Consider the following 22,469-nt stretch of genomic DNA (forward strand, 5'->3'; position numbering starts at 1 on the left):
GTTTCACCTTCCGTGATCTATCTTTATATGTCTTCATCTGCTACTGGTATTCTGCCAAAAACCATGGGTGTGAATGGGAGAGGTCTGAGCTGGGTATGCCCTTAGTCTGTCCAGGATAAGCAAGTTCTAGCATTAGGGGAGCTGGTGAGGTGCCAGTTGTGGCGTGCTGTGTGGCCCCGTAGTGGAGCATGGTGTGGAGGAACATGGCTGAGAAGGAGCAGCCCAGTTGTCCAGTTGGGCTCTGACACCATTTTTGAGCATTTGATTCAGCTGTTCCCCCCGTTGCCTTTGGGTTGAATGAGTACTGTATGTTGTGTGCTCCAGTCAGCCAAGAAAGACTTCAAATCAGTGGACGCCAACTGTGGCGTGTCAGTGGTGATAGTGGTTGGCAATCCCCAGTGGGAAAAGAGGGAATCCAGGATATCAGTAACAGCCTGATCCAGTGGAGGCTACTTCAGGCCATTTCAAGTGCAAATCATAAGCCTATGGGGAAATGCTGATAGGGTAGGACACCATGGATGAAAACAGCCAAGTTCTTCTTCACTTCTGCTAAGCCAGTTTAGATTCTGCCATGTGCATCCTCATGGCAGCCAGTATAACCTGAGGTTCCTAAACTGGGACAATGAATTTTAAATTGTGCTGTTGAACATTTCTTTCGAATATTGCGCTAATTATTTTTTTAAGTCACAGCTTAAACATTTGCTGAGTGAATAGAAGCTGGTTCGCAGGTAACTGTTTTTAAACACTTATACTCAGTTAATGAGCACAGAAAACACCTGAGCATTTTTTTTTTGTCACTTCATTTTTCTGTCAGCTCTTGAAATGCTAGCCTTGTCACTCTTGGCAAACCAGGGCTTAGTGAGGGATGAATGAGGAAACCAATTTCTCATAGAGTTGAAAAGATACTGTTTTCTTAGGCATTTTATTGGTCAAGCAGAGCATTGAGCTGACTAGGATTGCCTGGGCTTGGGCTTCCACTACAGCTCTCCAGCTACAGTAATAACCTGACTCTTGACTGATGTATGTTTACCAGAAATCAGCTTAAAAGAGTAAAGAGATTTACAGCTCTGGAATGCAGAGTGAAAAAATAAGAAGGTTAAAGATCAGAGAACACTTCCCTGTGCTATTTAAGTTTTTTTTGTACTTTGTATGAGAATGAAATAAAATAAACTCAATTTTAAAATATATTTTGCTTCACAGAGGCAAAAATATTCCAGAGCATTCAAGTAAAGTGGTGGTTTTGGATGTCGTATATCATAATTCCTTCTTATTGAGGTTTCCCTGGAATCTTTAGGTATGAACTCCAAACACACATTGAAACATGTTTCCTAATTACATTTATCATGTTTTTTCTTTACTTCAAAATGAATATTTTTTCATTGCTATTTTCACATTTAATTTAAACCATTGGAAGAAAATTAGATATCTGATATTTGTAAACACTGCAGCTCAACTTGTCAATCTTGATAAGATAAAATCTTGCTTACCGTTTAAAAAAAATATTTTCATTAGTGAAATATAATGTGAATCCATCATTAAAAGTTATAGAATGCATTGTGGTGTTTTCATTTAGATTAGCTGTCAGATGCCAATAAACGTATCTTTGTTGTTTTGATATTTGTCCCATAAAGACCATCCAGGTTATTTGAGTGCTGAAATAGTACTGGGCTCAGAGCCTTATTATTTAGGGGAACTTGCTGATTCTGATTTCCTATACTGTGCAATCCTCAGGCGAAAAACATCTCTCCTAGTGCTAGTGATGTAATGTTAGAAGAAATTGGTTCAAATCCATTTGTGGCTGTTCAGAGGGAAGTTTAGTCATGGTTAGGATCTGTTTTGTTTAATAGGATGTGAGTCCTCACTTTGCCCTGTAAGATGTTAAACATCTATATTGCAATGGTATAATTCTGGGTTCTGTAGAAAGCACAGCTCTGATTACGCACTGTCCTGTAAATATCTGTTCATAGTTTAACTGTTGTACTGTATGTTGTATAACATTGATTTTTACAGTTATTTATTGTTGATAAATATACCATATGTTTGTCCATATTATGACCTCTTCAGGAACAACCAGTGCAATGGTCCTCTACCCTTATGTGTAAGTGTCAGCATTTTGGCCATAGCACAGGATATCAAAGGTTCCAAGATCTCTCTTTCTGTCTCTCATGCGGCAAGTGGCATATTTTAATTAATTAGCTTTACTGGACCCAGGATGTCAAAATGATTTATGCTCCTGCAATAATTGGACTTTCTACTAAATTAATCCTGTTACAGTTTTCAATGAAATAATCATGCCTAACTGTGAAATACTATTCCTGTTTTTGTAATATAAGTATCTTGGATTACAAGGAGCAGGGATGAGTGGGATTGAGTGTGGATTGTGAAACAGGACTGGAAGACTGAGAGGGTATACACAGGAGTTAAAGAGAGTGCAGCAAACAACTTGGACAGCATGTTCCTAGAGTTTTGCAACTCCAAGAATCTAATATCACCCTGCAACTTACACCTGGCAGCCCACTGAAGCTAAGCAGGTGTGCGCCTGACCAGCACCTGCCTGGGAGACCTCCTAGGAAAGCTAAGGTTACTGGAAAACAACTATTGGAAGAATGGTTATTGGGACAAGTAGGGAGCACTTGCCCTGCGGTCTCTGGATCCTAATGTCCCAGTGTAGTGACAGGGACACTGTACTGTTAAAAAAGTGCTATCCATGGATGATTCATAAAATTGAGTTCCTGACTCTGTGGTCATTTGAAATCTTAGGGCTTTTCTCAAAAAGAATGAGGATGTTACCCCTGTGTCCTGGCCAAATTCCCCCTGGCCTTTACCTGTCATAGCCTCATTATAATCCCAATCTATAACTTGGCTTCATCACTCTGTTCTCCTCCCCACTGGTGGCTGATATGTGGCGAGCATACTGTGCACATTATGGCTGCTGTCACATCATCAGGATGGGGGCATCCGGATGTAAAGTGCTATGAGAGGAGTTAGAAAAGCAGTATGGAAGTGTAAGGATTACTATTTATTATTCCTACAGTTCTGCTGCAAAGGAAATTACTGCTCCATTTGTATTCTGCAGCTATTCATGCATCTGTACTGTACATTCATATTCACCTCTTGATGAGAACCTGGCGCTCTGATGATTTAAACAAAAACACCTTGGCTGTTTGTTTTATTAAATGTGAGGCGGATTTAACCTATTTGGAGGTTGAAAATGAGAACTTGTTTCCAAAGTTTGCAAAGTACCTGATATGCAATTGACACTCCTTGCTAGCTAGTATTCGGAAAAAAAAGTACATTATAATTAATTCCCCTTCAAATGACAAAGATGGGGGGTTTGTTTTTAATCCTGGCCACCAAGGAGCAGTTTAGCACAGTCTTTTTTTTATGAATCCTGTTTCTGCTGAATTATTCATCCCTGTACCTTGGGTCTGACATCAACAGAAATAGAGACAGTAACACACAAGTGATCTAACTGGGGGCGATGGGTCATGATTAAAGAGCTTGTGTTCCTTCCTTGTGTTTTCACTGGGCACATTTTTTATTCATGTATGTGTAATAAATGAAGTGATGCCTGCAAAAGCTGAAACAATGTTTATATAAGGGCACTTAGTGAATGGATTAGCACCTCACAGTGCAGATCAAACTGGATGGGAAAGTTGTGTAAACTGTGAAGGTGAAATCACTGTTCTGTGTTGATGGGGAGCATTCACACACACAGGAGCTATAGAACCATGAACAGTGTAAGTAATTAACCCTCGTTAATTCTTACAGGCTGATTGCATCAAGAGCTCTGGTGATCTTCAAATATACTGTAAGTCTAGCACAGCAAACAGATTAACAACAGCTCCCCCAGAGACAAACACTGCACCATTTAAATTTAATTTTGTTACTTTTCCATCCTCAGTGGCCACATTTAGATGTAAGGTGATAGATTTCCATGTCATGTGACAATACTGAATTTTAAATTCAGTTGATCAGCCTAAGTTCACAAATTATGTTCTATTCTCCTTATCTATCCTCCTTATCTTGCTTCTCTTCCAATGACACTCTAGAGGACAAAATACATTTATTTAATACATGTACTTAATACTGCTCTTTTATCTACCCTTGACGCGTTTGCTCCTCAAAAAACTCGAACCATCTCTTTTTCTCGCTCTGCTCCCTGGTACACTGACATTCTGCGATCTATGAAGGCAGTCTCCTGGAAACGTGAGCATAGGTGGCGACTTTCTGGCCTAAACATAGATTCTCAGGCTTGGAAAGATTACTTGTCTGAATATAAGGATACGATAGAATCTACTAGATCCACCTACTTCTCTCTCACCTACTTTATCATCTTGATACTGTGTTTGGAGTTTCTGAAACTGCTCTCAAATGGTTCAAGTCTTACCTCACTGATCGCTGTCACTTTGTTTCTCTTGGTGGATTTAGGTCTGAAATTTGACTCGCTAGCCTGATGTTCCTCAGGGCTCAATACTGGGTCCCTTACTTTTCATTTCTATGCTGATGATACCCAAATCTACATCCATACAAAACCTGACACTGATGTGGCTGTCTCTATTCTATCTAATTGCATCTCTGACATAAAAACATGGATGACTCAAAATTTCCTTAAATCAAACTTTGACAAGACTGAAGTCATGCTTATTGGTACCCCAATAAGTTTGTAAACCAATGCTGTAACCCTATCTGTGGATGGTTACAGTTGAAAATTGAAAAACGTGGGTGTGATATTTGATGGAGGCTTGACATTTGACCCACATATGCAGCATATTGTCAAAACATCTTTCCTTCACCTCAGAAATATCCCTAGACTACACTCTACCACTACCTGTGGCTGAAAAGCTGATCAACACATTTGTCTTCTCCCGAATCAATTACTATAACACTCTACTCGCTGGGGTTCTCACGCTCATCTATAAGGCTTTGCATGGCTTGGCACCTCAGTACCTGTCTAAGCTATTATCGCCCTACTCCCAACCTCGCAACCTTCCCTCTTCTAATTCTGGTCTCCTATCTGTCCCCCAAGCCCGTCTACACTCTATGCGTGACAGGGCCTTCTCCTGTTATGCCCCTTAGCTCTCGAACTCTCTCCCCAAGGATATTAGAGAGTCGCCTTCCCTAAACTCCTTCAAATCCAGACTCAAAACTTTCTTCTTTAGAAGAGCCTTTACTTAACTGGTTCCATTCTTTACCCCTTTGCTCCTACTGCATTAAGTACCACCATCTACTGTCTCTAACTGTGTATTGTCATCATGCTAATCTTGCGTATTTTTGTTATTGTTGCTGTCATTCTGTAATGTGCTTTGAGAAGCCACCTTTAAAGATGCTATATAAAATAAAGTTTATTATATTATTATTAAATTAGATCATCAATTAAAACAAAGCTTGATAGACCTACATTTAGCATGAAATAGAGCTTACCAGAAGTTAAACATGGAAAAAACATGGTATCAATGCTTTAACAATTAGTGGTTAGAGCAATGATATGGAGGGAAAATGTTTGGAATTATTTTAAAGTAAAACACAAACTTCATGTGATAATAACTGCTAAACCAGGCAATTAAAATAAAAGTGGTTATGAAGCTCTTTTCCTGACCTTTTGTGTGAGCACACAGCTTCTAGGCATTGCCATTGTGCTACAGGAACTGAGGATAAGAAGATAAGGAACTGCACTGTGATACAGCCCCTGTAAATGAGTTGACTAAAGCAAGTATACGAAATTGATGAATGACTTTGCAGATTCCTGTTGCCCCTGTATTTCCTTTAACAAGATGTATCCAAAAAAGACTTTTTGGCAGAGACATACAAAGAATTATAGATCGGTGCTTCAAACACAAAGAAATGTTAAATTGCTGAGATGCATTTTGTACATGCTGTATGCCTTTAACATAGTTGGAATTCTTATTCCTCACATGCAGTTATTTGAAAAACAGGGAAAAATAGTGCTAAAGCTTGTAGAATCTCTTTTAAGTATATCTGCATTGAAAAATGGCATTTGAAGAGGCAGGTTAATGGTCTTGGTGATTTAAATGGATCTGGGTTTTCTCATTCACAGAAAAGTTGCTATTTTACTGTATGTGAAATGGAAAGGAAAACTTTTTTTTGTGTGGAGCTTGCTTGGACTTGCTCTTAGGATCGTGGTGAGTTTGCAACCAGTAGTGGACGAGATGATGTCTTAAAACTGTCTGAAGGGGAGATTGCTGTATAAATGTGAAGGTTATGAAATGGGAAAACTATCTGAGAAGCACATGAATATTCATGGCAGTAAACCTGCTCTTTACACAGTTTGATGTGGAATAGACATGAGTGTTACTTTGTGCAATTAGAGTCTCACTGATACACCTTCCTGTGCTTTGTACACACACAAGTAGCTGCAGGGATACACTCTGAGAAGAGTAGGCAAGGGATCAACGAGGAAGATGAACAAAAAAAACAGCTATGAAAACAAGTGTACAAAGACTAAGGTACAATGGCCTCAGCAAAAAGGAGTCTTGACAGAATTATAAATACGTTTTGAGGAGCTTTGTTCTGTTGCCAAAATCCTGACCAAATGAGACATACTCACATTGAAATGTTTTTGTGTGTTATTGTTAAACTTGGCCTTAACACAGTGGGCCCAAGAGGTTTGTTATGTATTTTGACTTAGATAAGGGATAGTTTCAATGGACAATAGGGTTTTGAAAATTCCTTGAATTGTCTTTATGAAAAATACATTTTCTGGGGATTCAGTAATGTACTGTAGTAAGCAGCAACAATGTAATTAGTGGTGTGAAAGGGGGTGCAGTGGGTGTGGTGGGATGTAATAGAAAAGGGACTTAGGCATTATTAAGTGGCAACACGTTCTAAAGGTGTGTATACCATGAAGTAGGCAGTCTACAAAACTGGTCTTTGATAGATACACAGCCCTTTAGTTTTCATTCTGTCTAAGCACTGATTGACTTAATAGGTTCACTAATTAGCTTAATCACCCCAGATTAATGGGAAGTTTTCTTACTGAATTAATATCCCTAAAATTCGTGAAGGCATGGAGCATCCAACCAGAGCTGGAGAACAGTTTATGTGCCACAATTATGCTGTAAATGCATGCAAAAGGGGTTTATACAAAGTGTAGCACGTAAGAGCATTCTTTATGTAATTCAATTACATAAAGGTTTCTTTAAATACATGATTTCCCTTTTTTGTATTTCTTACTTTGCAATAAGTGGCACAAGGCTTTTACATTGCAGGGCGTGAGGAACATCAGTTTCAAACTGTGCCAGTCTTGATCAGGAGACAAGCCTTTACAGTTGTGTACCTCGGCCCTGTGATGCCTCCTGCTACACAGTTAAGGAAAGTATTTAAGGAGAGGGATGGATATTTCTATGAATAATGAATGAATAATTTCCAAAATAATTATCAGGACTGTTGTTCATTTAAAAAAAATAAATTCCTGATACAGTATCTGTTAAATACTATCCAAAAAATGCATGATAAATGAAATGGCACAAGGAAAGAGAGACGGGAGCACTGACAGAGGATGGGGAAAAGAACACAGAGAAAGCAAACAATGGTCAGAAAGGGAAACTGGAAAGATGAAATAATCTAGGGAAACATTAACTTTCTTTTCAAATTCTATGTAGAGCTGATCAGTGTCCAGTGATGTATTGTTTTTTATTCATGCAAAGGAAAACCGGGTTCTAATATCTCCCATCTGCAATGAATAGAGTGATGAAATTGGACCCATAACCTATGTCTGTTCCCCTGTGAACACTTCTAATTGTGGGTGCAGTGGGAGTATAATATTTTTTTTAAATGTTGTGATATCATTCGGCATCCATCACACTAATGGACTGACAAACAAACCCTTAATTTGTGTGTGCGCTATTAATGACACATTTATTATAACTGATCTTTTTATAGTTCAAGTGACAATTGGGATTTCTTGCTCACTGCTCACTGTTAAAGATAATACATGGATTTCTCACCCTTCAGGCTTCCAATTAAAATCCCTTTCTCACCATTTATCTGAGTTTGACATGAGTCTCACCTCGTATTCAGAAACTGAAACACCAATTTCAGCTAAAGACAAGTAAAGCAAGCATTGTAGGACCATTTCCCCTTTACAGTATGTATACTTCAGGAAGGTGACTTTGAAGAAAACATTTGAGCGTTTGTACAGTACACTAGAGATTTTTTTGGAATTCTTTTAAAGGGCTGTGTCTTCATTCCACACAATTTGTGAAGTGGATACATGTATCAGGGTATGTAATGATAAAAGTGTAAAGACAGTTTTGGTTAATACTATTGTTTACATTCCAAGAGAACCAATGAGCCAGCAAATACTGTTTCATCAAACACAACTGTACTATAACTATTAATAATCTGACTCTTTACAGATGAGAAAGTATTGCAATGTAGCTGATCCCTATGTGCCTTTTCTAGTTATAGGTGACAGTGAGTGCAAATCATAAGCAATTACTACTACCAGCATGCAAACAATTGCAACATGCTTAAGTTAAAAGGTAATGTAGCAATTGAGCAGGGATTCACTAGTTCCAAGATGCAAACATGCCTCCATGCCTAAGAACTAAAGCTTTGTGATCCACAAAGCAGACAATGTGTTATATTACTCTTTATTTAAATAAAGCTCATTCTCATGTGTACAAATGCGGCTGTGCATGAACTAAGATCAGTGAGCTCCAGCCTGTGTCTGCAAACCTGATCGTATAACAACATCTTTTATGTAGAGACTGCAGGGAAAATCATAGGCTTCTCCAGCCTAAAATAACTAGATTTTTAGACTAAAGATATAAAAAATATTGTTACAAATGGGTGGTTACAAAATGGTGAAAATCAGGAATGACCGAGCGGTTAAGTCAATAAGTAAAATAATTATTCATAACCCCCAACTTGTAAGTGATTCAAGCAATATATCTGAGCGGCTGGTATACTTAGAGTCACATGAATTCTTTGTTCTCTGGCACAGCTTTGTTAAAAAGAGTAATAATCCACACTTGGTTAGACAAATATTTATTACAATGACAAGACACAAACTACGCTACACACAATAAAACATAAACACACAAGTTACATTATGTACAGTATTTATAAACAAGGCATTTCAGAAATCTCACATTCTGGTCTCCCAGAAAACCCCAGACTGCTACTAACCATTAAACTCTTAATGCCTACAGAGGCCACAGGAGATAATCTGCCTTCTAACTAAATACAATGCAACTAGCAGTTAAATCTCCCTCTCTGCACCCTGGATGCCACAAAATAAATATGGATATCCATAAAAACGCACCCTAAGCAGGAAAGACATTTCTAACTGAGGAAACCCACGTTCCCTACAAACACAGAATATCACGCTCTCTCTAGCAAGGTTCTAATAGCTCCAGTCAGGTTTGGTTTGGATGATCGTGAAGTAGGGGCTCTCACCCGGAGCAAGCTTCAAGTTCCAACTCCTTTGGACTCTTGTCTCTCCTCTCCTTCTTGCCAGCTTCTTGTTTCTTCCCTGTGTTCTTAATGTGATCTTATAATGAGTGTTTCTGTACTGCTCATTGATAGTTATTAACCCACAACTTACCTAGATATACTAAGGTAAACTTTACAATTGTTTTTTTTGCTGAAGGGACCCCCCCAGACCTCAGTATACAGTATGTCCTCTCTGCTTTGATACTAGAAGTGTTTACTCTGCCAAGTGCGCAAACTTAATCTAAAATCCAAGAGACACTTCTCAGTCACCTAAAGCTATAGCAATGTGAATAAGAATATTAAGAAATATTGTTTCTGCTCCCACAGATTGTAAAATTCTAGAGGAATTTTATCAAAGTGTCACTAGACCCACAGTAGATTGGTGTTGTTTTGACTTCTAAAAGGATGAAGACTGAAACACACTACTGCTAATGCACTTCCAACCTCTATTAAAATCACACTTTTGACCATATATCAATGTTTCCACAAAATGCTCAATCTGAGGAAAAACCATAGGTCTTCATCTGCACTTCCTAAAATCTTTAACTTTAACAACAGGTGAAAAAACACCAGACTGGTAATGTACTATACTGTACATCTTAATGAAATACAAATCATGATGTGATATGTTCTCTCCTGGTCTAATTGTTACTTTAAATTCTCTTGGACAGCAATTATATCACCCCAAACTGAATTAATTTCAAAGGTGTTAACCGGAGACTAAAATACTGACTAATTCAATTAGATACTCTGCTTGTTCAATAGACCCGGGCTTCCCAGCTCTGTTCCTGGAGAAACATTGTGTCTTCCCCTTATAGCTCCAGCTGAACTCTTAATCACTGGGTAATTGATTTCAGTTTTCTATTTGGGGCATATTTGTAAATTTTCTTGCAGCTCTTAAAAGGCAAAATGGGATTTGTAATTGCTTTCAATCCTGTTCCAAATTTAGAATTGCTCTGATTCAGGTGTGCTCCCTGAAATGTAACCAATCTGAAATCTGCAGAAGGGAAAATGCTCCCTAGTTCAACAACAACAGCACAGCTGAAATTCCAGGTCTATTTGAATAAGGCATTCTTCAATGTCTATGTCCAAATATCATTTGCCAGCTCTGTCCATAACATCACTCTTGGTCCAAGGACAACTCTTTATGGCTACATTTCATCTGCTAGGACTCACGCTGCTGGATAATAAATGGTAGAAATCTCCGCTAAACTATGCAGCAGAGTAATTAAACAGCAATAAAGCATCTGGGGAAGACAGAATAATTAACATTTTTTATTGCTTTTCAGTTGAGCGTTTTTCTTTGTAACAATTACGTTAGCAGTGATTACATTATTTTAAGGCCCGAAGGGAATGGGAATGGTGAAAATGATGTGGCAGACTTCTAGGACAAGAGGTAGAGTAAGAACAGGCTGCAGTTTCAGCCTCAATAGCCATTGAGAAATTAATATTGTAGTGGAGAAATGGCATGAGTCTGTATTAAACACTGAGGTTCTGTGCATGAAGGTGCCGATTGCACCTGGGAGTTTGAGAAGGACGTGAAATAGTCCTAATGGCAGCGTTAGTTTTAGGCCCTGAGGGGAGCCTATCTTTAGAATGAGCTCTGACAACACAAGTCAGGCCCATTTTTCCCATTTCATCTCATTATCACCTCACCTTCTAACAGGAACTGCAGCCGTCTTGAACTAGAAAAAAGAAAACACTGTTTCTGCAATAAGAGAACAAATGCCAAGATACTGTCTCCTTCAGGATTCTGTTATTCTTTCAGGTTCATAGACCTGCTGTGTACAGGGCTGCCTAAAAAAATGAGTTTCACTAAGGTAATTTCTCTTTCCATTACTTGTACGATTTGTGAAGACTTCATTTGCAACGCAGGTCTTAGACTCTACAGTCTTCACATCTCTGGACAGTATGGAAAATTTTCATTAACAGTTTAGAATACAACCAGGATCTCCAGATTGAAAAGGATGTTTTTTTTTTAAATGCATGTCATGTAGTGAACGACTTTGATTTGAAAAGTACTGTGAAACTTTGAACAAAAACTGTGAACGCATTTGGTTTAAATTTGATCTATTAACAACCATGAACAGATACTGTAGCTTGGCAAATAAGGACAGTATAGTAATAATGAACTTACACAGCTATTTCCATCATAAAGGAATTTACATATAGGAGGTGGCCCACCAGTGTAGTGAAGCTCCCACTGGGTGACATGCAGCAGATATTATGTGCCTCATTATTATATTATGTTTCCTATTATGTATTATGAGGAATTGCTTTACCATTTTAAATAAGGGGAATGTTAAAGTACGTTAGGTTAGATTGCATAAGATTGTGGACTGTGGACTGGATTAATATCTCACTTGAAGAATAAGGACAGCACCTCCTACAGAACAGCGTCCCCATTGACCAAAATAGGGTTTTGATTTTGGATATTCTGGCCTGGAAAGAAAAGTGCCTCTTGCCTGGCCTCCATCATCACTTACAGCAGGACCCTTGTTGTCCTCGCAGGAACTGTACTGCACTGACCAGACCCAACCTGCCTTACTGTAACTTTTCTCATCAGGTTACAAGGTAGTAAAGCTCCTGTGCTATTAAAATATTATTTTAGCGCATGATACTATAATAAGTCTTTGTCATTTCAGCCATTTTCGTTTTGCTGCTCACAGAGTACTGTAGCAAAACATCTTTTAAAGCTGATTGTTTTAAGTCAACTTTGCCATCTGGTAATTGCTTACCTGCTGGAGCTTCTCACCATCCTCTGCTTTTGTTTAAAGCATATCTCTCGGTTGCTTTTTGTGTATGTTTGCAGCTTGCGAAATTAAATTGCCACCGATCTCAGAATTGTATCTTGTTACCCACTGAATAAAAAGGTTATCGAACAGTGACGTTTTCTGAAAGCATAATTAGCCTTGATGCATCCCAGCTGTGGTATTGGTCTTATAACATGACGAATATGTACTTTAATTGCTAAACCCTTACGTTGTGGTAGTTAAAAAAGTTCAAAGGAACCAATTATAAACACATTAATAGTGCCAACCTAATTATAATGTATGACAGTCTAAGGTTCTGTGTAAGGAAATATAATTCCCAATTGAATACTAAATAAAGCAAACTGGGATGCAAAAAAGTGATGGATGGATGTCTGTGATGGACGTATTTATATATGCTTAATTAATTTAATGGGACGTTTTTGGTACTGCCCTTTTCTCTACTCTTTATGTCCTAAAGAATATGCAACTTTATTTCTCTGTGTGCTATCTGTTACGTATTAATAGTGTTATAAACACACACAGCTTATAGAAGAAGTTACAAGTCACGTAGGTGCCTCTTAAAATTTAATTTACAAAAGTAACTTCAACAAGCACCCTCCTCGTTTCTGTAATTAGTGTCTGTGATGAAAAGGAATCAATTGCTCCTCTTATCTTCTTACTTCTGTTAATTGTTTACATACGGATGCCAAATGGGGTGAGCAGATTTGCTTTTTTCTGACGTGAGCTACAGGTTAAGAGTCACATGACTCCAAGACACAGGCATTCTACAGGTAACTCCAGTTAATCTTTCTCAATCAGGTCACCGGCATCTCTGCTGGTTGTCTGGAGAACCTCTGGCTAGAGGATTAAGGAATATAAATCAGGTATAATATTGCAAATTTTCAATTCCCTGAGGCAAAAGGTGATCCACAAAAATACACCTTGCTACTTGGGACCTTTGCAGCATTGTGACAAATGGAATGTATATGTATGACTCTAAAGGAGGCTGTCATTGGAGTTTAAAAGAAAGAAATGTGGATATAAATATGTATGCAGTCTTGGGCTGAATGGAAATGGGTGTTACAGAGAAACCCACCTACAATGACAATGTTAAAATTGTCATAGCACTGCAGAGCCCACACTTTCTGACATGTACTAATCAACACTATTCATTTGTACATTGAGTACTTATTCGGAGCACAGGGTGATCCCTATCCCTATGTCTCCACCAGCTGTGTTTAGAGTGTATTATAAATGAGAGCACCGTTCATCTCCAGCCGATGCTAAATTTTCTTATAGTGCCGAGTGAAAGAGGAGAAAGTTTCACTTTCAAAGAATGGCAAACACCATCCTTTCCCCTTGCACGCTGGTAAGATCATCCTATCAATTTGCTGAGTTGACTTAAAATGAGAAATTACAGATTGGGATAAAAAAAATAATTTGAAGAACATTTAGACTGACTTTTCTTTTTCTTGTTACCAAATCCCTGATTTTTTCCTATAATAAAAAAGGTTCAGATAAAAATAAATATGTGCATTTTGTAAACAAGATAGAAAATTGGAAATAATGTGAATTGTATATACAGTACACTACACTTCAAAAATATTATTGCATTTAATGTTCCATATGACTGGCCAGTCCTCTACAAACTACTGGGAATGGGCCAGCAAACGGCTGGCTCCCTTGATTCATGAGTAGTGTAAAGCAGTAGCAGACACGGCTGATGGAATTGACCTTGCAAAAGGACTGATAAGAGTAAGAGAATGTCCCATTTGTGAGCCACTGAATGCATCACTGAATGATCCCATTTATAGAAAATGAACTGGTGTTTCAGATGTAATTCTCTGTGTTTTGGCAACGCGGTATATGTGTGTGTCTAACTGAATTGATGATTCAATTATTCAAACATTTACAGAGATTATATGCATCCTTGTTTAAATTCTGCAAAGCATTATCTGTACCAAAATTGGCCAAAATAAATTAATTGAATGTGGATTGTAAACAAAAACAAACGCACTGAAACTATTTTTGAAAACATTTATGAGGCTCATCTGCAGTCCACTCAAAGAAGAATGCTGTGCATGAACTTGTAATCATGCCAGTCATTGAAAATTTCATCTGTGTCCTATAGCTACATTATTATGAGTAAATGCTAACAATTCTGACCTTGATTTGAAGGTTTTTGCGTGTGGGTATGCATCATTCTCAAAGTAGGAACAACATTTGTGAACAAGCCCTGACAAAATAATTACCAAAATGATGATGTGAGAAATGTTCCCACAATGTACAATATTTTTTAGAAACTGAATGGAATGGTTTTTAACATCTAAATGTTTTTGAAGTGTTTGTTTTGGGTTTACTTTCACCCCTTGTGGAGTTTCATTTCAGTAGAGTATGGTATAGTGAATAAAAATGGAATTGGAGTCAATAGGAAGTCCCAATAAAGACAGGAACACAACTGTGTGTGTGAAATTCCACCCTCGCCACCAGCTGAATGGCTTAACATTCATAATGAATTCACCTAAGAGTAGACAGAAATTATAAAAAAGAAACACAGCCAGCTTTTGCTAAAAATGTCCAGTTGTCCCACTTGAATCCTTCATTAAAAGTCCAGCTCAAACTTGTGGCAATCACCTACTGGTAAATTACAGCTTATGTTTGTTTTCCACACAGCATTAAGACGGGCTAAAAACTTCTTACTAAAAATATTTTCCATGGTTAATGAATATGAGTATTTTCTTTATTGGATATATAGTTGGAGCTTGCTGTGTATGGTTAATTATTGCTTTTCATAGGATGGTATTGAGTCTGACTGTAATACACAGAGAGGGATCTAAGCTACCACTAATGAAGCCAAAATCCGTCCTTCACACTTCTATTAAGCATACTGCTCCTGTGGCTCTAACTTATTAAAGACACCAACTGCTGTGCTGCAGGCTGATCTTGTGCATGTTTTATGAATGCGCCTCTGACTAGCTTGCCATTTTAAGATAAAAACGATACCAAAATTTCTTTAAGTCAAAGCACTGTGCATCTGGGCTTTTCAATTTCTAAACAGCACAAAATATAACATGCTCTCTGGAGGAGGGCCAGCCTCCACATGACCCAGGGATGACTTCCTGCTGATCACCAATGTGAAAGAGATTGATCTGTGAGAGTGAGGAAGCCCAGGTTTAGTTCTATTAATAATGGCCAACATTGAGTACTGCTTCAAACCAGGTCATATTGTTTAGGTAAATAAAAATAAATATGCATCTTATTTTGAAATTTTCTGAAGAGACAGTGATGATAGTGAACGTGTGCCATATGGTTTGGGGTGATGTTTGTTAACACCCCCAGTAATGTTTTTAATTTCTTTATCTGGTTTCAAAATCACCTCTGCCAACAAGGCAATCAAATATACATGCTTGTCTAATTTGTGACTGATTGATCCATGCTTACTGTAGCCGATTGGAAAAGAGATATAGCCACCTCACTATAATGCTATTAAGTGCTGTATGTGCACATAGGTAATAGAAGAGAAACTCATTAATGAATGGTTGCTGACTGACATGGCTCTAAAACCTTGTTAATAGAGGGCACAGACATCATTCTGTATTCATGCTGTATTCATAAATCATGAGGCTTCATGATGCACATGGTATTAATAATCCAGTGAATTAATCAACTGTAATACATTACAGATGCTTTCCATACAGGAAAAAAATTCTTAAAATGCAAAGATTCAAATACCTTCCTTTATTTTTTTAAGTACAGAACAGAAACCATCAACAGATCCACAGTGTGTCAAAACAGTTTTGAAATCCTTGGTAAAAATGAAGCATGCCAAACTTTGCCATTTTACATTAAGGCTATGGATACCAAAACTAAAAATATAAAAACTTTTTGAAAGAAGTCAGCCATAGTTTACATTCATCAGGGGAAAAGCTATGTTGCTGAAGCTAGATTTCTTTTCTCCCTTTTTTTTCGGGGGGGATTTCTTGCAGCCAGGTTTGCTGTAATCTAATGGACTACAATAAGCATATGATATAAACAAGCAGCAGTGAAGAGAGAACCTGGGAGTATGATGTGTCTAAAAGCTTATAAGGAAGAAAAATACCATAAATCTGACAGATAAAACAAAGTGGGGTTTAAAGTGAAGTAGGTGTTCTTTTTGGGGGTGAATGCATGTACAGTATCTATTCTTAAAGTTACATGTCAAGTCTGACACTCTGATTTCCACATGTCATTTTGGAAACCCAGACATAGGAAGTTCATCTGCTAGATTGTTGTATCTGGGGAGCTATTCCATTACAAATCACAGATATTTGTGCATCTTTCTTTATAAGACCGATTTAGTTAATATAGTCTTAACTAATGTAGTTATTTAATGTAGTCTTCCTCACCAAAAGGCAAAGGATCCTAGTAATCGTGCAGAACAGAATGTCAAAACACCCATCTCAGAGGCCTTACAGTATGTGAAATATTTATGGGCTGGGAACAGTAGGTCGTACATAGGAGGGAAGGCCTGAAAAACATGTAATAAACTCCAATAACAATAATACAAGAACTTCATGCTGCATGGTATATTGGGAATGCCCATCCCAATTTCTCCTGTGTCTTCCCACGTGCAAGACATGCTTTGAGCATGTCTAGAATTTAATCACTTTTCTGTTTTTTTTTGCTTTGAAAAGACATTATGAAAGATTTCTCTTATCTTTCACCTTTCACCCAATAGTGAACTTTCTGTTAATTCTTTAAATGTTATCATAATTGCATTTATTTTTAAAATCTAATTTTCTAAACTGCAGATATTATAGAAAGCATGAATTTCAACTATGTCAACTATTTCCCCATGTTAATTAATTCATTTAGTCCAGTAACCAATCTTATACACATTGAATTGTTATTTACAGTACTTGACTGATGCTTGAGGTGAGATAGTTTTTTTTATTCTGAATACAAAAACAAATAACAAATCCATTTTCGGATTAAAGATGTGCATTGGCAAATAGTTCAGTAAAACATAACCTTTCCACATTAATGTCTCCTTAAAACTTGCAAATTCCAATGCCCTTTCATCTCAAATAAGCAGCTGTGCACCATCCAGACTGCACTCAGCAAGTGAGGTCAGAGTGGCAGGGAAGATGAAGCTCACTCACCTCAGAAGCTCTGCCCTCTGCTAGCCCACAAGCCTCCCAGACATACTGTACCTGGATGTCATCAGCATTTATTTCCACTCAATTCTGCAGGCACTCAGGATGTATGGTGAAATGAAATGTCTATCACTGGAAAAACCCTTTGAAATGTCAGGATGGCCTTCCCACACTAAAAGATGTCATTTGGCGGTAATGAGAGATTTTGCCAGCTGCTGACGCATTCATGGCTTGATGGCAAGCGTCACGAGCTCTGTGTTTCCTGGAGTCAGGCCCCGTCTGTTCATTTTTCCAGCCTTATCCACTTTAAAATTGTACGTCATATTCATGGCACTCATGTACCACGAAAAATTCCAAGAAAGGTGTTGTCATTTTCTACTAGAATAGCTAATGTTAGTTAAAAGCCTATCATCAGTTATCCTCAAAATGAGAGTTATCCAGTCCTGTTCCTCATTGACCTGAGTCTCCTGGTTTTCACCTCACCTAAGGTCTTATTTACTGGATCAAGTCAGTCCCATCACCTGCATTTTTTTCTTGAAAATACTCTTTCATTTACCAGTTTCAAATTTCAAAAGTTACCTGGAGTGATAAATTAACATGAAGTTTTTTTCTAGGTTACTTAACACTTAACAATATTTGTGAACTGTTTCAATAACCAGGTGTCTGCGCCTTTTCTTATTTAAAGAGTGAACACAGAGTAAACACTCTTATTCTGGAAGCGTTTGACCTAGTGTAATTTCTACCTGTGTATTTGTATCAGTAAATAACAGGCTTGCAAGAGTTGTTTTGACAAATGCAAATAAAGAGCAACAGTTTATAAAGCAAAATGAGATTAGACGTCCATGTTGTTTTGGCTAACTGTTTTGACAGCAATACAGCTAAAGCAGGAACCCCCAGTCTGAGCAAAGAAATAAATATAATGTTAAAAGACACAAGCATCTGTGAAGCCAAGAATTGAAAAAACCCAGTCCACATTATTTTTTTAGTATTACCACTCAACATTTCCTGACATTTTCTGTAATATTTCTATTTTCACCAAACCTAAAGGCATCTTAATTTATGTAAAATACATTCTTCTTGGATATAGGATATGTCTGGGCTTAGATGAGATAGGACAAGAACGACAGATATTTGCTCCCTGGATGGGTCACTTTACACTTTTAATGAGAACGTGGTTTCTTGGTTGGCTCGGCGCTGTTCTGTACTGTATATTTTAGAATGTTGTTTGGGTGCTGGTACGAATGCAGTGATCAACTAGGATAAACAGTATTAATCCCTGAAACCTGAGGAAGCTTGTGTCACATTACCAGTTTTATTTCCTTTGCCACATGTTTTCAAGCTGCCACATGTTTTCAAGGATATGAGCAGAGCAGCCAGGCACCACAATATTTTACTTTCACAAAGAGCTCTCTGCAATCTCTAGACAATGCTGGCTATCCCTAGATAATCTCAGCATCCAGCCCCACAGAGTGAGTGTGGCAAACTCTGGGGTGGATGTGTAAGATCTTGGCCCCGACTGTAACAGCTCACCATTAAAGATTTATTTAAGCTGCTAAATGAGAGGACGCTTCGCTCCTTGAATTAAATTATTTAGCTTCCTGGTTTCCAGAGCAAAGCACATCAAAAACAGACACCAAAGATAGCCCCTGTAGTCTCTACATTATCCATCTGTGGTAGGGTTTCTACACAGGCCTTAAGTGCACTTGTGCTCAAATGTTTGACAAGAAAATAGTAAGGCAAAGCATTATACAGTACATTATTTTATTCATTTAAGTACAGTTTTTTAATCCTAGTCAGCTTTATACTGACCAGTGGGAATCCTTCAGGATGGGGGGCAATGATAAAGCACATAGAAATTTAAGACAAATACAGGTATTGTTATTTGAAGAATAACTATTTACTGTATACAGTCCACATTTGATTAACCAAAGTGGGGTAGACCAGGAATAGAAGAAGCCTATACTGGTCAGCTGTAAGAGAAAGATTGTGTAGCTGTAGTCCTAGTAATGTTGCTTTCATCAAGAAGCATTTTTTTAAAACATTACTAGCTATTTTTTGCTGGCTTACACTGAATATCAAAGTTTATCAATATTTGCTTACAGTATATTTGTTAGAAATCAATACTAGGTCAATATTTGGAGTTAAAATGGTCAGGGGAAAATAGACACTATTGAATGCATTTATACAAACTCCAAAATGTCTAGCTCATTTATTAATAAAATGTTTTTTTTTTTACTTTTGCAACTTGTACAACTTGAAATATCCAGTTCTCTTTTGATATAGAGAGCAGAATGCTAAGGTGAGCCAATTAATGATCTGGTACATGATGCCCAGAGTGATCCTGCAGGCTTGTGGATAGATTTTCAATAGCAAAAGAAAATGCATTTTTACTTTGATTTTTTTTTAACATTTCTAGTTAAATTGTAATGCAAAGATTTCTGAATCTGTACACAAAATTAATTCTGATTTGCTGAAATTTTCTTCTTAAGTGCATCTCCTAATACACATTTTATGCTCTTTTGCATAACACACACTGATAGCAGCACTTGTTCATTTTTGAATTTAAACTATTAATTTAAAAACAATTGCCTGTGAGAATGGTTTTAACACATTTATAAGAAAAGCACCTGAAAGGAAACATTTTACAAGACAGAATCGGGCAGGAACACAGTTTTTGGATGTTTTTTTTTGTTAGAAAAATAGTTTGCAGGTTAGCTACGGCTAGTGGGATCAAAGTGTTTTTAGTATATTAGAAAAGCAAAATAAAATTTGAGCTGATATACAGTATTAGACATTTGACTTACTGAGAAAGCCTTAAAGTCACATTCTCTAAAAATAATACATAATCCGGGGCAAAAATGCTCACCTTGTGTCATAGTTTTGCCATTGCCTATCACATTGGCAGCTGACGTTTGTGCAGAGGTTATTCCCTCGCTGATCAATGGTGATTCAGCAAGAGCAAGGAAGCCCAAGGTGTTCAGTCTCCCACAGATCCCCGATTGCTCTGAGTGGTTTTGTACAAACGCTCCATTGGCTTTCCAGTTCAGCCACACTGTGTGACCGCAGCACACGCACTGCAACAAGCTGTTGTTATTGGAGAATTTATGTTGCATTCGTTTCCATATTGCAAAGGCACAGCAGGCTTTGAAGTCTTTTATATTAAAAAAAAAACAATTTACCGGGTTAACTCAACTGAGACAAGCATTTAAATTCCAGCAGGGGATCTGAGATAGTCCAGTTTGATTGTGAAGAACTATTTGTGCTGTTTCACAAAAATATGATTTATTCTGGAAGGCCTGTACTACATTTTCTATTTTTCCATATAAACTGTGCTGGCTGCTAGGAGACTGCTTAAGCTTTCAGTAATTCAATAAATGTGTGATTCATTTGGCATTTAAGCCAATGTTTTCTCAATTTGTATGTTCTTTGTTTAAAAGATTACTTCTAAGTTGAGAAAAGATGGTCTAAGTGCATGCCTACATATTAGTAGAAATAAAAATAATATTTCCACTATTGAAATTCAGAACAACAAAACAGATGGAAAAGTGAGGAAATAATTAAGAGATAAAGATAGTGAGAGCAGATTGTACAAGCCCAGAGTGGAATTTACTCAATATACCAGGGTTAGCACCTGTTACGTCCCCAATATGGCTCAGTCTAGGGGCGAATGGGGACTAACACATGATCCAGGGTTTAACGGATGGAAATACACAAACAAACAAAAAACACGAATGACTCCCGAGAAAGTGGTGGCAAAGCCAAATCCAAGTCTTCCGCAATCTATCTGTCTACTCTATCTAAACTAATCTATAACAGAAAACTAAAAAAAACACGGAAGCTACAACAATTCCAACCCCACACCACAGCTAAGAAAACAAGTCTGATATGACTCGTGTTTTCCCCGTTTCTTCTTCTTACACCTCTCTTCCACACACACTCTCCTGACATCTCTGTTTGGACCTCTCTCTTCAACCATTCCAGAGAGAGACACAATTTAGGGACACATCCACCTCCAAAAATGGACCCCCGCATGGCAGGGGAGTAAAAAAAACAGAACATAACACACTCCTACTCTTATGAACAATGCAAGGGATTTTTAATGACCGCCTAATGTGAGCCTCAGTTTAGTGTCTCACGTGAAGTACTTCACCTCCTACAGCACAGCGTCATCTGTCACCATACTGGGGCATTGGTTTGGAAATTCTGGTCCAGAGGAAGTAAAAGAGTGAAAAGATACCTGGCAGTCCAATACCACAAGAATGTAAGCCCGACAAAAATATACCCCAGACAAAACAGTTTAGAAGAATAACATGGGACAGTATTGTAAAAGTACAGTTCCCTGAGAAGCCTGGGACAAAGTACTATAGTGCTGTGTTTTTCCAGAGAGAATGAAAATGGAATGGAAAATATCTGGCTTTACTGGAGATGCTGTGCTTTGACATTCAGCCCCTGTAGATCCCTTGATTCTTAGCATGGCCTGGTGGCAGATGTACCCCTGGGCTGTGCTATGTGGGCGCTGTGAGAGGGACTAGCTCTGCCTTTTTTCTGCCTGATTTGCTGACTTATTTGGAATGGAGCCACACAAAGCTTATTCTTATTCTAGATAAGGTGCCTTGATTTTTATACAGTTTTAAAGGTCACACCAGCCTTTTGTTCCTCGCAATCATCTCTGGATAAAACATTTTTTTTTTGCTTTGAGAGCAAATTTTTGATCTACAACTTATTTGTTTTTAAACTCAGACTTGGGAGAGACAGGTTTGGAGACTGAACCTTCACTTCTGTCAGTGCACTTTTTAAGTCCTAAAGGAAAAACAAGCTTTTTGTTTCCTAAGAAAACTGCTCCATCATTGAGGCACATTACCAAACCAAAATATTCCAGTCTTACTGGAGTTCTTCCAAATTTATAGCTCTTTATTCTAGAATAAGGACTGCAGCCAACCCACAATATTGCACAGATTCTATCAATTTTGGAAGGGAAAATTAAATATGCAATTTTAGCAGAGTAATGTGGAAGGTCTACGATTTTATCTAATACCTTGAAGAAAGAACAGTCCATTTATAGTGCCAATCTCCCTTAACTGCCTAGAGGAGTCCCACAGTAAGCAGGCATAATAAATGACAA

The sequence above is a fragment of the Lepisosteus platostomus genome, chromosome 6, assembly GCF_059453375.1.
Source record: "Lepisosteus platostomus isolate fLepPlt1 chromosome 6, fLepPlt1.hap1, whole genome shotgun sequence".
NCBI lineage: Eukaryota > Metazoa > Chordata > Actinopteri > Semionotiformes > Lepisosteidae > Lepisosteus > Lepisosteus platostomus.